The sequence below is a fragment of the Procambarus clarkii genome, chromosome 61 (genome assembly GCF_040958095.1).
Source record: "Procambarus clarkii isolate CNS0578487 chromosome 61, FALCON_Pclarkii_2.0, whole genome shotgun sequence".
NCBI classification, from domain to species: Eukaryota; Metazoa; Arthropoda; class Malacostraca; order Decapoda; family Cambaridae; genus Procambarus; species Procambarus clarkii.
Window position 1 is genome coordinate 28558165 of NC_091210.1, and position 19340 is coordinate 28577504.

The following is a 19340-nucleotide window of genomic DNA, read 5'->3' on the forward strand; positions in this document are numbered from 1 at the left end:
CTCTCAGTCACCCTTACCCATTCATACTCACTCTCACTCTTACTCTCATACTCTTACTCTCAATTACTCTTACTCTCAATCACTCTTACTCCCAATCACTCCTACTCCCAATCACTCCTACTCTCAATCACTCCTACTCTCATTCTTACTCTTACTCTTAGTACCAATCACTCTTACTCTCAATCACTCTTATTCTCATTCTTACTCTTACTCTCACTCTTACTCTTACTCCCAATCAATCTTACTCCCAATCACTCTTACTCTCAATCACTCTTACTCTCAATCACCCTTACTCTCATTCTTACTCTTACTCACTCTTACTCTCAATCACTCTTATTCTCATTCTTACTCCTACTCTCACTCTAACTCCTACTCCCAATCACTCTTACTCCCAATCACTCTTACTCTCAATCACTCTTACTCCCAATCACTCTTACTCTCAATCACTCTTACTCTCAATCACTCTTACTCTCAATCACTCTTACTCTCAATCACTCTTACTCTCACTAACTCTCAATCACTCTTACTCTCACTCTAACTCTCAATCACTCTTACTCTCATACTCACCCTTACTCTCAATCACTTTACTCTCACTCTTACTCATTCTGTCACCCTTACTCTCACTCTTACTCACTCTGTCACTCATACTCACTCTTACTTATTCTCACTCTTACTCACACTTACACACTCTCTGGCACTCTCACTCACCTTCAGTCACTCTTACTCACTCTTACCCACTCTCGCTCACTCTTACTCACTCTAGTTAATAAGAACACGCCAATATAAGACAACAAAACGTCTTCAGATTCTTTCTCACCACTTTCCAGCAACTTTTATAATTTATATAAATTATCTTAGGGAATAATACATAAATTATATATTTAAACATGATATTAGTGTTTAGTGGAATGCATAAGGAGTCAAATTGTGTTAAAAAGAGCGATTTTTAGAAAATTTGGAAAACTACTTTTTTTTGTTCATATTATAACTAAATGGATTTTAAAGGTTTCACTCAGCCAATATATATCATTCACAATTTATTAATGAATTTTACAAAAAAACACCATAAATTTTATATTTAAACATGTAAAAACTATTTGTTTTACATTTGGAAGAAAATAATTGTAGAAAAACAATTTATAATTAAACATTTGTGTTTGGATTTTTTGAGTAAAAGTTTCTCAAAGGCTCTCCTGCACCATTCTCAATGCAAATCATTCCCACACCTATGGGAAGAGATAGGCGAACGTTGTGTAGATGATTTGTGTTTGCTGGGCGATGCATAAGCAACAGGGCTCCATTAAGGAACATATAATCTCTTCCCACAACCAAACCATCGCCAGAGAAATCCTAGTAAACAACACAGAAATCATCGATAGATACTGCGATAGCAGGCGACTTGACGTTTGCGAGGCACTACACATTAAGAAGTCAACACCAGCAATCAACAGCCAATTAATGCACAACTATATTCTACCCACCTCAAGACTCCGCTCCAATATAGGTGCATTAAGAAATATGGACCAATAGGCTTTCTACAATCACTTCTATTCAATACCCATTGTTTCATGTTCTGTCTTGTGTTGATGAAATTAATACCCTATTAATACCACCTTACCCTATCCACCTCACTCAAACGTAGATATAAACAAATCGGAGATGTGTAAGTTCTATTCAGTTGTGTATGTGTAAACTAAAGTCTTTGAAAATGTAATAAGTTTTACGAAACGCGCTCAAGTGTCGCGTCAGACTAGAAATAAAAATGAATTTTGGAGAATTTATTTTTGAATTACCACCAACAGTGAAAAGAAATGTACGAAAGATTGAGAAAATTCGTGTTAGAATTATTAATCTTATTTTTTCGGTCATATTTAATAATATATGTCTACAGGAAAGACTGCTACCAAAATATACTAATATATATATATGTTCATTCAGCCAATCGTGATTCTTATAATTGGTTTGAATATTGGGAAATATTTTTTCAAAAAATTCTTCTTTTCACGTCACTTACTTGTAGAAGTTTTGAGGCAATGAAATTCGTCCTGAAGTCAGATCAACCAGCACGTTTCTGTTCTCAATTTTCAGAAATTGATGTGAGAATATCCCAGCTGATGGATCGTTTTGCTGCTAGACACGCATATTTGTAGTTAATTTTAACGTCTTTACATGGCGCCACAATGTAGAGTATTTCAGGCGAGAATTTATTTCGTCCACGGGTGTCGATCGAGGAATTACAGGTAATGTTTGCCTGAAATCTCCTGCTAGCAACATTCAGGCGTTTCCAAATGGTCTGATGTTTCCACACAAATCTTGAAATGATCGACCAAGAGCCTCGAGCGATTTTTTGGGGGCCACTGTGCATTCATCCCAAACAATAAGTTTACATCTGTGCAATGCTTTGGAAATGTTGCACGTGGGAGTTTCAATTAAATGCAAGATCAATGTCAATTTCATAGCCGAAGTAGCAGTTCTTCCACCTATTAGCAATGTTGCAGCTATTCTGCACGATGCAAGAGCTCAGGTTATGCCATTTTGGGATCGAAATGCTGCTAGAATCAATCTAATTAGGAAGGTTTTACAGTTCCTCCTGGCGCATCTAAAAAGATTTCTCCAAACCCGTTATTGACCGTTTTAATTATTTGATTGTAAATGCCTTTTTGCTCAAGCTGAGCAATGTTTGCCTGCACATACGACAACAGATCACCCGTGTTGTAATTTTGTTCCTGACGCAATTCTACATCGAACGAAGCAGGAGCAGATCGATTCGGTGATGGCATTTCCAATTTTTTTAGAACTTTGTTCGCGATTTCAAAGCACAAATCTTCAGTCATTATCAACGTTTCGTTGTAGGTTTCTGATGTGAAATCTATGTTCATATTTGAATTTTTCTTGCGTATTCGATGGATAATATCGTCAGCCATGTGTGATTTATATTTCTCCCATAACTCTGATGGAGACGAAGGTGGTCGATATGATTGCAAACAATGCTCGAATATGATTTGGACGTGACTTGTTGGACGCTTCATTAATTCATACATCCCAGTGTCGGTCGTTCCCCAATAAATTAAGAGGATGACATGCACTACGGAAAGTGGCATAAATTATGCCGTTGACAAATTTCAATGACTGGAAAGACGTTGAACCGGGCACATTCACCAACAGCAGGAGAAGGAAGCATTCATCATAATTGGGATGCACTGTGTGCAGTCTGCCTATCGTAGTTTATTTGATTATGCCAGGCTGTCCGTCGACTTGCTCTCTTCGTTTGCGTCGTTCAAATGATTTTCTACTCGCATTCTATATGTAATATTTAGGCACTTCCGAGCACAGCAGTGTTTTTGCAAACACGTCATTTTGACATAACGTGAAGAAAACAGTTAATGTTGTAGCCGGTGGATTCATGGCTGTTTGTTGCACATTTTCAGCTGTGAAATAAACGTGTTGTCCATTTTCTTGTTTCCAAAACAAAAACAAAAACATACTAACGAAATATTTCAATTCAAAAGTAAGTAAGTAAGTAATTATCAAAAGAAGGTACCAAACCGGAAAGGCTATGAAACACCATCATATGTGCAGAATAATCAGAGGGCGCTAAATATCACCAAGGATGCCAATACGAGAACAAAAACGCATAAGGCAAACTATATCAAAAGTATCCGAGTCACCAAGAATTCTATTGAGGGACAGGTGACCGTGAGGAGCGGTCGGAAAGCAAGACACACGCTCGTCCTGGAAGTCAGGACATTCAAGAAGGACATACACGACCGTAATTAGGACAATAAGGAGCAGGGCGGCGCTCCATCAAGTGACCATGGGTTAAGCGAGTATGGCCAATACGCAACCTCCCCAGAGTTGTTTCCTATCGCCGGTTCCGGTGGTAGAAGGACGGCCACGAGGAAACACAACATTTAAGAGTACATAGTTTATTACCAGTAACAGACGACCAAGAAGCCTGCCAACGGGTAAGAATGGAGGAATGGATAACCGGGTAAAAGTCGGAATAAGGAATACCTTTACGAGAGATGGGACAAGAGCGGACAGCTTCCTTGGCAGCAGCATCCGCACGCTCATTTAAAGACACACCAATATGGCAACCCGTTCTCGCAAATTTAATAAGTCATTATTGACTTATTAAATATGTGCATAGGTGACATACTTAACATAATAGATACCCTTAAAAAGATTCATAGAAAACACCGACCTTACCTAACCTTGTTAGTATCTTAAGATAAGCATCTTATTGCTTCGTAATTACAATTATTACCTAACCTATAATAGGTATAGGTTAAGTAATAATTGTAATTACGAAGCAATAAGATGCTTATCTTAAGATACTAACAAGGTTAGGTAAGGTTGGTGTTTTCTATGAATCTTTTTAAGGGTATCTATTATGTTTAGTATATCACCTATGCACGTAGTTAATAAGTCAATATTGACTTTACGAATTTGCGAGAACGGGTTGAATATGGCTGGGAACCCAACAAAACTCAACCGACTTAAATTTACTGTGAACAAGAAACAACCAATGCTAGTAGTGTAGATGAGGACTAGAGCGACGCGCGGCACCGCCAGGTGGCGCTCAGGTCGAGTGCCACCTGGCGGTGCCACGCGTCACTCCCGTCCTCAAGTTTTTTCCGGGATGTTATGACATGTGTTGGAGGAAAGTGGATCGTGTCGCTCCAGTCCTCGTGGTTTTGGGGAGCTTTCTGTGTGTTCTGGTTAAGAAAGAGTTGTGTTGTTGTAAGAAATGGAAGGACAGGTGTCTGGCAGCTGACATGTGGTGCGCGCGTTACTCTAGTCCTCGTGGGTTAGGGGAATTTCCCGGAAGTTTTGGCGCGTGTCGGAGGTAATTGGAGCGCGTCGCTCCAGTCCTCCGGGGGTTATGGTATGTGGTCAGGAAAGATTGGAGTTCTTGTTGTGTGAGAGTAAGTGGTGGAGTAAGAGGAAGGAGTGAAATGAATATGTATATGTGTTTAGCGTAGACTTAATCCTGAGTGAGGTTAATATTAGTTTGATGAACGTGAGTAGAGGATGAGAGGGGAACCAGCATAGTGGATATGTTGTTTGGGGAGGGGTGAGGGGGGGAGGGAGAGGAGAACCCCCGTACCTGAGAGGAAGGCCTGGACGTCCATTAGCTTCCTCCTACAGGAAGTCGAAAGTGTTGAGAGCGAGAGAGCACTCTCCAGCGGAAGTGGGGCCATTCCCTTGGGCCATTCCCTTAAAGGGTTTTCGTTGTCTTCAGAGTGGAGATGTTCGTCCCACGACGACTCCCCATACACTGTGGATTCCGGTAAGGAGGCGCGAGGTACATACGACAGACCCACACCTGTTAGCCATCAATCACTCACACCCCTCATCCCCACCCGCCCCCATACCATCAACCATTGTTCCGTGCAAACCCTTTTTTAGTATGTGTAAGCCGTATCGTAACGTGATCAACATGGTGAGAGCAATAACGAGGGAAAAGTAAACACATTATATAAATTTATTTCTTTATTAAACACTTAAGCGATTTACAACGATAATAATAATAATAATAAGACTTCTTCTTGGTGGTTTAGCTAGCAGACAGATGTAGAAATGCTTTCATTCAGTCCATCGATCCTTCCTGACACGCTAGTCAATCAGTCAATCTGTAGAAAGGGGAAAAGGTTATAAGTTTTGTTGTTGTCAATGTTGTAAACATAAATACAGACATTATTATGTTCATCATTCAATCCTAACATAAAGTATTACTCACCGCACTATCATCCTAGCCAACTTCGTCACACAGCGTTTCACACTCAGCATCACTACCGTTTAAGCAGAATGTTTGCTTACACACAGGCATTTTCATCCGAGCGTAATTGAATTTCAACACTTTTTCATCATTCTTGCGAAAATGACCATATTTAAATGCTTCATCAAAGTGAAGCAGGGCAGTCTCTAAGCCTAGTCTGCAAAAATGATATGCAAAATAAACGGCGTAATTCCCACAGAAGTAACTATTCAAGGATTGAATCCTTTTCTTCATAATATATAGGGTATAGTCTTGGAAGTAAGACATAAACTCTTCGAAATATCTTGAATAAGATCCTATTGCAGGATTGGCATAGCTGTCTAGTATAACTATCTCGCTTCTACCTTCATCCTTATTTACATAGAATGTTATCCAATGACCCATTTTATTACGAGAACCCGAGTCCAGAGTGTTCATTATGAACACCACAGGTCTTTTTTTATGTATTTTTGTCAGTATTTTCCGTACGTCATCAGCTAGGAAACATCCTAGATAGTCCACCTTATCACCTAAATTACTTCTGATAGCCTCATTTATTTCCAAACAATTCATATTAGTATTTTATCCCCGCGTATCGCAAATAACGCGACGATCCGCGTTAATGCTGATCACACCTGTTGTAGACCCGTAAACTAGAATGACTTTATTTCTAGCTACTCCGCGTTTAAATTCCAAAGTGATCCTCAGATTACCACTTTTTTCAATCGGTATGGTGTCATCTATATCCCCGGGTTGTAAATTAAAGGCCAGTATGGTTCCACCATTCACATATGTGTCATAAGATAATATATTGTCTTTATCAAAGCCTAAGACTTGTAATGCTGTGTAATACAACTTGGCGCAGTTATGAGGGAAGTCACACCCAATATTGACAATATTACTGCTATTCTGTGATATTAATACTTTACTAAGCTCACAGTTTTCCAAATAAAGCGGGTTGCGATTATATGCACCAGACACCGCCTCCATATCAAGGATGATCATATATAAATGATCTGGTATAACAGTCCCCCACGGCTGGTCCATTGTTATAGAGCGCTGACCTGTGCCCAATATATACGTTTTGTATAATGTTTTATTAAAAGTATACGTAATAGGAGAGTTGTTCTGCACCATGGCTTTATTAACTGCTATTAATCCTTCAGGGTATGGCAATACCCGATCCACCCATAGACGTGTAGACTTGATATTATATTTAAAATTAGCATGTTCATTATCGCTGAGTATAAGCCACTTATCAGGTTGAAGTTCGAGCCTCACCCTGATGTCCACATTATCCAAAACGTATTCACTAACGGATGTGACATCCAGCATTAGTTTAAAACATGTATTCATGCCACTCGTTTTCATATCAGTCATCCGTTGCTTCTCACTAGCCGAGGCATTAGTGAAATAACCAGCTTCAATTTTACCAGGATCGACTCGGTTAAAAAACTGCGACAGTTTATCATAGCGGTTAGCCTTACACCCAGAAATCGTAGATAATAACTTTACATATGACCAGAATGAGAATAATGAGCTGGTTTCAACTACTGTTTCGTTTAAATACACAATAGCGGATTTGAATAGAGTTTGCGATAATCCATTCACCAACGATGCGTTTTTAGCATCTCCTAAAGGCGTTATTCCATCTTCTTCAGTTAGATCAATAGTCAACTCCAAAGCTATAGATGATAAATCCACCAGTTGACCATTCACTCCCTTGATGATGAATTCCAGATAAGTGTCTGTAAACTTATTATTGACCCCAGAATTCACAGGTAATACATCCACCGTTTGTCTGCTGGCAATTGTTGATTCTACCAATCGAGGGGAAAATACTTTAGGAAAGGCTTCACTAACAGCAGCTGTATAATGTTCTAATGGCACCTGGAGGCCCAGATCGTTATATCCGGCCATGTTCGCGCTTTAAACAACACCAACCGAGTGAGAAGAAGTTATGACAACACATCATTATATTTCGCTTTAGTAAAACGTTTGATGTTTACTAATGTTTTTGTTTGTTTATTCTTTTTCTGCACTCTTCCGCCTATCATTTGCTTCCCTACTCCTTTCAATGTTTCAATTCCGCTTTTCTTAAGAGATTGTTTGAAAGTTTGTCATTATTAATTTCGTCTAGTACGTTCTGCCCCAAGCTAAGCGCAGCCAGGGCCAGAGTCCTCATGATAAAGGGCGCTGCTCGACGCGCTATTCCGCTTAAAAAGGAGAATATTCCTCCTCCTCGCGTATAACGTCTACTGCTGTTGAAAATCCGTATATCATCAGTTCCACCACCTCTAGGAGGGGTTAACAGAATGTATAATTCCTCAACAGAGGGGGGAATAAAGTGGACACGCATTTCTCCGCTTGTTTCAGACGAATGAGGAGTGGCGGGAAAGCATTGGTGTTATATACCTCCTGCAACGGGGCGTACATGCAAGACTGCTATGGTGCACCCACGTTCATCGAAATGTATTGGGTTACCATCTTTATCCCTAATAGTGATGCTAACGCTATCTATCATGTTAGTGTTAAGACGCACATATAGTTTTTTATTGTTGCTGTTATCACTTCCATTTAGGGAGATTACATCCAAAATATATACAGACTGGTTTCCATATCTAGTAGAAGAGATTCTATCGCGATAAACACACAGAATATCAACTCCTCCTCTAGGCATTGGCGGGAATAAACATGTGTTAACTACACTCGAGGCATACTGACGTTTTGCGAATATGTCATATTCTATTTCTGGAACTACGCCCAACACTTTCCCAAAAGCGGTTCCAAATGATAATGTAACTCTACTGATGTTTTTATGCCCCGTTGCAGAGCTAATATTCTCATCACTAATCACAGTAGTGAACTTGTTTCGATTGGAGGAAGAATCATATATAATAAAATGCGTTCCATATTTAGCTGAAAATTGTTTTAATGACTTTCCTAAAAAACTCAGTTTAGCATTACTTGAAAATATAGCCTCTATTTCTGTATTAATCGTGGTATTAATTTCTTTTATAGTTCCGGCTAAAACATCAGATGATAATAAATGCTTTGAATGCATGTATTTCCCCTCGCTCACTTTCTCATACGTAACGCCTACACGTATATATGCCTCAGGATTATCACGCTTAATAACGTAATGTGATGTGGGGAGGAGTAATTTTTGTAGACACATTTCATAACTCCTCCTGGGATCTAATTCTAGCTGGTTAAACAATCGATTTTGGAAAGATGCGGGGATGTTATTGGGGAATAAATGCGTATCTGATACGCTGGTGGCGTATATCACGTGAGTGTCCATCGCTCTATCTCCTTAGACCGCTTTTTGTCTAGTAAAGCCATCTACACATTACACGCTCATTTATATACACACTCACCTGCTAATATACGATCCAGGAAGCTTTCCTTTTACTGTGAGGATCAATCTTGACAGTTGCCTTTCTCTTAACAGATGGAGGCTCATACACTTGACTGCTTGCCGTAGTATTACGGAATAAATCTCGCGATGTAGATGTTAGTGTGAAAAACAGTTGAGCAATGGGGAGTTTATCCGGTAAAAAAACAGATTTAAGCACAGTCATTTTATGTATAATGTCATTAATTATATGTATGCCAGATACTGGAGCCAATACATTTCCATTCAGATCCCAACGAACGATTCCGGTAGCATCATAATGGTTTAGCAAGGATCTCGCATATTCGTGATCTCTCACTTTCAAGTTCAAATCTATTAAATGTTTTATGGAAGGGTTGGTATGCAACTGAGGAGGAGGTGGTGGTTTGACAGTAAGATGATGAGCAACCGCTTTCACAGTGGGGTAAGCAGGGCTGTGTGCAGCTTTCCGGTTGTCCACTATTTTACGCGGTACGAGATAAAAGGCTTTCATTTTACTTACTGAACAACCGTGTAATTAAACTAGCCGCAATCGGTAAAATAATGGATAAAATACTGCCTCCTCGTTTGCTGGTTAATATCTGTTTCTTAGTTGTCACAGAAGGTTTCTTACAGGCTAGTGACCGAATAAGCAATTTATATTTTTTCAACTTTTTAACGACCTTGTCAGGCACGGGCAATTTTTTTTTAAAAAGTTATTAAAAATTTCTGATAAACAATTTATATGTGGTTTCTTCAATTTTTCAATCAACTGCTTTCTCGAGGAATACTGAAGTTTTGATAATAGTTGGATCAATTCCTTGTATTTATAAACTAAGGGCTTCTTCATTATAAATGTAATATCTCAGCAGCATCAATCCATTGATCGAATGATCGATCATAACCTGCGTACCTAACTTTATACTGGAGTTTGCCAGAGACTCTGCGTTGTCACAATACCTTCTCAATATTAAAGGTTTGAGGCAAATGTGTTGGGGTTAATTCTTGTTTATAGAAGCCACCATCAATTTCTTCCCCATTCAGATCTTTTAGAAAGTATAAAGGGATGGGTTGTCTCCGATCAATACGTGTAACTGTAAAGATCTCGCGGTTGTTCTGCTGCTTAAACCCTTTCTTAAACTTGGAAATGCGATCAGATAGCGTGATGCGTACTGTATCACCAACACTCAATCGTGGAATGACAGCTCTCTTTGATTTGCTCGGGCTTTTATACATTAAATCAAATTGTTTGGCGTGTTCGCTGGGCGAGGATAGAGCGTGCACCTCCGCAGGTGTCTTCCCCTTCAATCCTCTGTGTGGGGTTAAATTATATGTTTTCACAATATCTGGTAGAGCCTGCATGTATTTTAAAGTGTTGCGCGCCGTCATAAACTTGTAAAGTTTACCTTTTAAAGTACGTATGAACCGCTCAGCGATTGAAGCTTTAGTCTCCTGAGAAAATACGCTATATAACCGTACTTTCCTTGCTGCCAGCATTTTTTTCATAGTGGCGTTATAAAATTCTCCAGCTCGATCAGAATTAATTTTGCGCACTCCCTGAGAATGAGGTGAATCGAGAATTAAAGCTAGAGCATTAGTGGTGCTTTTCCCATCCTTAGCGCGTAAGGGTACTACTTGGGAGTACCTGGAGAAAATATCTACGCATACGAGTAAATATTTCACTCCATCATTATGTTTGTCCAATAAACTCATCTCGGCCAAGTCTATAGCTTGAAATAGTCGTGGTTTAGGGCTTAACACCCGACGCCGAGGGAATTTATGTGGTTGTAAATAATGCAACGTATAGGAGTCAGAGCTTTTCAGATAGTCCTTTACATCGGCTAGAGTTATACTAGAGTTAATTAATTTGGCGGCCTTATACAATCTCTGTACCCCTCCAAGCCCTCCGCTAGATGAGGGATCGTTATATACTCGTTCCAGTACATCTTTCTTGCTCACCATTGGTAAACTATCTCATAGGGCGGTTCGTGAACAATATTACCGCGTAATGTTATCGTAGATGGAGTGTTCGAGCCCAGATCTACTAGCAAATAGCCATAGGGCTGGCTAATAACTTGCTTATATAACTCTACAAATTTCTTTGAATCCACTTTCCCAAATATTTGTCGTCCGAGTGTTTCAATTTGTGACAGATCTCGTGATTTAACCAATATGAAATGAGAAGCATTTAAACTAATATTCCTAGAATATTTACCAGGAAAAAATATATTTTGTGTAATCAATATGACGGAAACCGTGAAATGTCTGCCCCTAGTAAACATGTCTGATACGATTTTTGAATTCGCAGACTCTGTAAAAAGGTCATCGTAGATTACTAAGATATGCGAGTCATTATCTACTCGCTCTTCCACAGGATCAATAATGGTTGAATGCTCGATCAGCTTCCCTTTAATTTGTGGATCTGATCGTAATTCAGAGTAACCTCCTCCGCATATGATTATTGAGGAGAACTTGTGTTGATACTTCCTTACAAGTTTACTGCACAAGTAGGATTTTCCGCTGTTTGAATAACCAGCAATAATAACACGAGATGGTTCTCTGAAAATATCTAGATGTTCCGCATGGATTATATCATAGGAACTGTCCATGATTAATGCTTCGTTAAGACTGCTAAAAACTAAGGAACTGAGGTGGTATTTATACAAACATAGTCATTTACAGGTGTTTATTCACATATTTTATGTACAGCAACAACATTTTTTTAAACTAAACATCGTTCTTACAGTTCACAAACAATGATATTAAACAGCATAGTTCTTACAGTTCACAAACAATAATATTAAACAGCATATTTTTTAAAACTAATCATAGTTCTTACAGTTCACAAACAATAATATTAAACATCCTATTCATTTAGTATACAAAGTTCTAGTCATATGGGGCATCCATCTTAATACTACCTAACAATTATACAACATAAAATCTAGCGAGGGTTGAATAGTTTCTGAGCTGTAGCATCGCGTTTGCTCCAGGGACGGAATATTGGGTAGAGTCTCTGTGCTTGCTCTACTTCCTCCTCCTCCATAATCACTTCTTCCAGCTCCTCCTCCTCTCCCACTTCTACATCCATCTCATCATCATTGTTATTGGGAATATCAGGATGACCATATGCTAGGGACTGTGTGGGGCTTAAAATGTAGCGTTTATCGTCAAATGCCGACAATCCTCTGCAGGTACTGCGACATGTACAAATCTTTCCTTGCACGTTGCGTATAGATCTCGACACATACCTGATTGAAGTGTTTGTTTCAAGAGTGTGTTGAAATGAGTCATGTGAGAGTTTCTCTTGTAGATGGTATGGTACGCCCTTACACTTACAAGTGTGCTCCCCATCATGTGTGGTGAACGAATATGTTTTAGGTCTAAGAGCAATTAACTGGTTAATAATCTTAGAGCCTATTTCAGACTTGAGCAATCCTAGTTCACCTTCTCGCGCTTTAGAGTATGATGGATGTGTGACATTAAAATTGCTAAAATCCATACAGTCGAAGAGCGGAGACTTATTCAACTCTTCAAACACATCCTGACAGTCCAGTTTAACGATGAAAGAGTCTGTGTCTGTATATAACAGACTCGCTTTATCCCCATACGCAGGTTTGACAACATCATACCAGAACTCATAGAGTCGCCTCTTAGCAATTTGAAGTATATGGTAACCCAGATACGTAGGAGTGTTGACTAGGAGAGACTTCTGCTTGATAGTACATATCACACGATCCTTACTTAACAAAAGACTCCGCTTGAAGAATGGGTTTCGAGCATGTTTCAGGAAATGACTACGATCTGTAACCAAATAGTGTTTGTTTCCATATTTAGATACATCTGTGAGACTCTTTCCATATATAGAGTTTGATACGAGTTTGAAAGCCTTTTTTTTTATCGCGCATTTGGTACTGGCTCGTTCACGAACATTGGTTTCAATGAAGTCTTTAAGGTAACTCTCCTGCTCGAATTCGTAGATGTCGTGAACTTTAGCTACTTCTAATCCAATGCGCATGAGCAACTGTAACAAGTCCAGACTAACGAGGTAGTCTTTCTGAGGAAGATGAGAAGCGATTAATTTAGTGTTGTTTTTAGGCAGTCCACGACTTTCTTCTGTAAGAATATTCTTACTGTAGGGTGAAATGTGTTCCTCAGTAATGCATGTATGTGAAAGAACTAGGGGCAGTTCATTTGTATACCTAGCCACCTCAGGTCGGACCTGCCGTGTATCACACAACACCCAATATCCCTTGGACCCATCACATGGGATATTCTCCAAACCTTGCTCCAGCAGTACGTCACGCTCATTATGTGTCAGTTTCCGAATCCCACCACGAGGGAGCAGTTCAGTCATACACGCCCCGTAAAGACTATTAAAATCTAAGTAAATGATGTAGCTACTATCTTCCCCTAGATCTAAGCCTGTGTGCCTGTTCTCCACATTCGTGTACTGTCTCGTTACACTGGTGAACCCACCTCGGAGATTCCGACGAAGTAAATCATATAACATTGGGTCTGACACAACATCAAGTTGAACTTTCGATTTAAGCAAGAACGCATCCCAAGCAAATGAGGGTAAAGAAATGTAGTGTGAAATGTCTAATTTGTAGAGAGCAAGCATGGTATCTCGCCAGACTGTGAACACATCGGCTAGCAATCCTGTGTCCACTTTGAGGTAAAGGAGTAGATACTCCCCTATGTTGCGACATTTAGCCAAATCAAAAATTTCTAAGGCTTGTTTATAATCTGTTTCTGACAACTCTTCGTCTTTTAGTGTATTGTAAAACTTATCACGAGAAGGGAGTTGTGGTTCATCTAACACAGACATAGAGGATAAATAATCATAGCAGAATGATTGTTTACCCGTGAGCAGTTTCGGGATGGCCGCTTTATTTACCCCTTTTAACATAGCCAAAGTGAATGTGGTAGGTTTCCCACTATCGATGTGATCCTTGGCTATTCTTCCTAGCGAGCCGTTGAGAAGGGCTAAACTATCCAAAAATCTTAAGTTGTTCACATCAACTTTCATAAATTTAAATCCATCCTTGGCTAATATATCTATTTCACTTCCTGGTCTATCTCTCATCTCGTTTAAGATTACTCCTAAATCATAGGAAGCGTTGTGTGAAAATGTGTATAGGAACTTGTATGAATTTATACATTGCAAATTACATCTATCACAGTAAGCTGCTTGATAATTGTGGAATCTTACTGTGTGGTCGTGATGACGGACTTTGATTACATCTTCTCCGTTAAAAGGTTCATCACAGAGTTCACAGGCTGTTTTTGTCTCAAATAGTGCCTGCTGTTGCTGAGACATGTGAAGTTCATAGGATACTAGCCCCTTCTTGATTCGTGTCCATGACGCTTCTAGCGTGGTTACAAAGTGATTAGCCGCATCTTTACCCTAATAAGCATCTTTCTCAACAATATTCTTCTGTCTGTCAATGATGATGTACGCATACGCCACTGCGTTGTGACGTGTTTCTATCATTCCCTTAGGGTTCGAGCGGTCTAACATGCACTCAAAGTCATAAAAGCACATGTGACTAGGACCATATCCCCGTCCATAGTTACGGAAAGTAATCTTCCTCTCTGGTGGGTAGAATTTGAGAGTTTGATGTACTTTGCATATACTTTCATGACTCTGCATGCTATCTGCTGGGAGTGATATCAAACAACAGTGACAGAAGCTGTGATGACTTGGGATGCGATCTGGATTGCTGCGCATATTACGTACATATTGGTTAAAATCCTTAATTAATACTAAGTGTTGAGCTTCCAACATCAGCAATGGTATGACATCTGTATATCCTCCTCTTCCCTTCCTAGCTAGTGTAATGTAGTGTCGCTGTTGTCGTCTAGCATTTTCATCTCTTTCTAGTGAATAGATGAATATACTGACTTTATTCATTTTCTCTACCTTGTCAATATCCTCGAATGTTACTGCAGAATTGACATCTGCTGGCCATTTCATGTGTCTGAGACACCAACTAGCATTCACAGATCTAGCGCGAATATTACCTAGTCGCATTCCCTTAGCTAAACATTTATAAGCAGCAACACACTGCATAAGGCAAATATCAGCCTCTCCCTCTGGATTGAAAACCAATTTTTTCCCACGCAAGCCTTCAGGATAGTCTACATGCGAGCCTAATCTTATCGGATGTTCAATCTGAGCACAGTTAATGTAAAACCCGGTGAGCCGCTCAACCAAGACATTGGACCCTTCCTTCGCTTCGAGATACTGGGATATTTTCTCTGTCAATTCATCAGCCCAAAAATCAATAAGAGTTTCTACTTCCTCTAGAGTAATTCTTTGCCCCTCACCTCGTATGGGAAAGCCATCGTTATTTATAGGATCCAATAGATTATCCTCACCGTCTTGTTGTACATTTAAATTTCTCACAATTAGAGTGATGTCTGGGTAAATTAGGAGGAATGGGTGTTGTGGGGAGAAGAGGGCGCGTATCTCATTAATGAAAAAATCCCTATATGTTCGCAGATAGAGTCCTGGGGAGGTGTTAACATGTTCTGGTATGGAGAATGAAAGCCGGACATAGCTGCCGTTATAGTTATCAATTCGATCCAGCAGCTGAGGTTGAATTTCTAGGGCAGGTGGAGGAGAGGGGGAAAGAGGTGGAGGGGGTGATGGGATAGGGCTGGGAGGGGTGGGGGGTGGTGATAACCCACCCCCTCCGAGATGAATGGGTGAGACGGCTGGGTCAGCTATTACGCCAGACGGTGCTAACAAGTCAGAATTGACAGACGCTGGCGGGTCAAGGTCACGGTCTGCTGAGCAGATGTCTGAGTCACTGTCTGAGATGAAAATGGTACGATTCTCACCACTGCTGCTGCTGCTGCTGCTGCTGCTGCTGTCATAGCTGTCGCTGATTGATTGGGGTACGGGGCTGAGGGAGGAACGGGGGGTTGAGTGAGCGGGTGAACGAGTCCTCCTCCCCTCCCTGTGAGAGCCGGAAGTGGCTACTGCCCGCCCTGCTGTGTCACTCTCACTGCCACTGCTGCAGCTGTCGCTGGATGCCAAATCTATGCACAGCGGTGTGTCGTCTGTAAAAAAAAGAAAACATATTATCTCTAGAAAGAATGAACCATATATATATATATCTAGAAAGAATGAAAGCGTATATATATATATATATATATATATATATATATATATATATATATATATATATATATATATATATATATATATATATATATATATATATATATATATATATATATATATATATATATTTTTTTTTTTTTTTTTTATGAGGTTAGGGAACAGACTAGTGGGAATTAATATGTTTAGGAAATAGACTGAAATTAGACAGTAATAACTTACTTATGTCCTGGTGAAGGGGTTTAGCAGGTGAGTGGGTATGAATCCGTAATATTGTGTTAACAGGGGGTGATACGGTCTCGTAGCCCCCCATCTGTCGGGGTGGATGACCTTGATGAAGGGGCTGTGACTCCTGGCGAGTGAGATGTGCTCTCCGTAGCTCAGTGTGTGAGGAATGGGGTATAGGCTCGATGACGTTGTTCTGTTCACTCCGTCGATTGAGGTATGGATTATAACCTGAAATGGAACAAAATGATATTCAGCACAGGTGAATGGGGAAAAATATGTTTATTATTATTATTATTATGCATGTGTGTTCGCTTGCAACGGGATGAAATACAGATACGAGAAGTATATTTTTATATGCTACCTACGTTTATGTGAAGTTTCATTCCGGCGATGACCTCCTCGCGGGTCAGGTGAGCAATAAGGACACTTCACGGTTTTGTAAACTGAAATTGGAAAGAACATATTTAACTGTGTGGAATGTAATAGCCCGAATGAGAAAATATTCTCACACTATAGTAGTTTACACGCGATATTTCACCTGTGGATGCCATAAAATGAGCTGTGGAATATTTAATATGAATAATACTCATGGTTATCACTGAAAATCTGCTGACATTGCATGCATTTGATGTCGTAATGTCCTAGGGGCGGTTTTTCACAGCTTGCGCATTGCAGTCGACACACTTGATTCGGTGATGGAATATAAAACACTCCGCATTTCATGCATGCTGTAGAGCTTCGCCTTTCCATGACATGGAGCTGTATGACGCGTGTGTATCGGATGAAGTCTCGCAGGGAACTGGCGGGGCGTTTGTGTGTGAGGGGAGTGAAACGACCCGGGTCAAATGAGAAGTGATTGATATCTAACAGGTGTGGGTCTGTCGTATGTACCTCGCGCCTCCTTACCGGAATCCACAGTGTATGGGGAGTCGTCGTGGGACGAACATCTCCACTCTGAAGACAACGAAAACCCTTTAAGGGAATGGCCCCACTTCCGCTGGAGAGTGCTCTCTCGCTCTCAACACTTTCGACTTCCTGTAGGAGGAAGCTAATGGACGTCCAGGCCTTCCTCTCAGGTACGGGGGTTCTCCTCTCCCTCCCCCCCCACCCCTCCCCAAACAACATATCCACTATGCTGGTTCCCCTTTCATCCTCTACTCATGATCATCAAACTAATATTAACCTCACTCAGGATTAAGTCTACGCTAAACACATATACATATTCATTTCACTCCTTCCTCTTACTCCACCACTTACTCTCACACAACAAGAACTCCAATCTTTCCTGACCACATACCATAACCCCCGAGGACTGGAGCAACGCGCTCCAATTACCTCCGACACGCGCCAAAACTTCCGGGAAATTCCCCTAACCCACGAGGACTAGAGTGACGCGCGCACCACCTGTCAGCTGCCAGACACCTGTCCTTCCATTTCTTACAACAACACAACTCTTTCTTAACCAGAACACACAGAAAGCTCCCCAAAACCACGAGGACTGGAGCGACGCGATCCACTTTCCTCCAACACATGTCATAACATCCCGGAAAAATCTTGAGGACGGGAGCGACGCGTGGCACCCGCCAGGTGGCACTTGACCTGAGCGCCACCTGGCGGTGCCGCGCGTCGCTCTAGTCCTCATCTACACTACTAATGCTGGATCTCGACAACTACTGGATGAACTGGATTAAAGGACCCGAGAGCCATGAGGGCACTACGAGAGTCAACAACAACAACAAATGAAGACTGACAAGGAGAAAGTAGGAGACGAAGAGCATAGAGAATAGCATAAAGCTCCGCTGTAAAGATGCTAGTCTCTGGAGGTAAGCGACACATATAAGTGCGATCAGGAAAAACAACAGAGTAGCCAATACCATCCGCAGACTTAAACCCATCAGTGAAGACAGAAACGGAGCGGGAGTGACAAGAAAAGTGCTCAAGAAAAAGGCGTTTTAGAACCGTAGGAGGGGTAAAAGCTATAGTGATGCGGATCAAGGATGTACAAAACTGCGGAAGGGGGACTCTCCACAGGGGCAAAAAAGGAACAACCTGAGGAGAAACATTAGAAACACGAACAGAAAGAGAATCCTGTAAGCGAGATAACCGGACAGAAAGAGGGAGGTGGTGAAGAGGAACAGGAACTGCAGGAGGGGTGAAAGTTAAAGCACGACAGAGGCGAGAGGAAGGATGTTGTAAGGACCGCGCAAGATAGCGAAGACAGTAGCGATCACGGCGGTCCTGGAGAGACAGGAAGCCAGTGTCGACATACAAGCTAAGGACGGGAGTCGAACGAAAGGCACCAGAACTGAGGCGCAACCCAGTATGGTGCAAAGCATCAAGACGGCGAAGAGTAGAAGGAGAAGCAGACGAGTAAGCAGGGCAACCATAATCGAGCTTAGACAGGACGAGAGAGGAATGTAAAGCAAGGAGAGTGCGCCTATCCGCTCCCCAAGAGGTATGGGACAATACCCGAAGGAGGGTAAGGACCTTAGAGCACTCAACACGGAGGTAAGAGATATGGGGAAACCAAGACAAATGAGTGTCAAGGAATAACCCCAAAAGCTTCGTGGAATCTTGTACTCAAGGGGATGACCATAAAGTGACAAAGAGGGACGAAGAACGACCCGTTTCCGAGTAAAAGACATGGCACAAGTCTTAGAAGTAGAGAACTTGAAGCCATGATCAGTGGCCCAAGGCGACACGGCATCAATCGCAAGTTGAAGTCGGTGCTGAAGGAGAGGTGAATCATCACCCTGACAGCAAAGGGGAAGATCATCGACATAGAGAGTGGAGAAGACACCTGAAGGAAGAGAGGAAAGAAGATCATTGAGGGCAACCAGAAA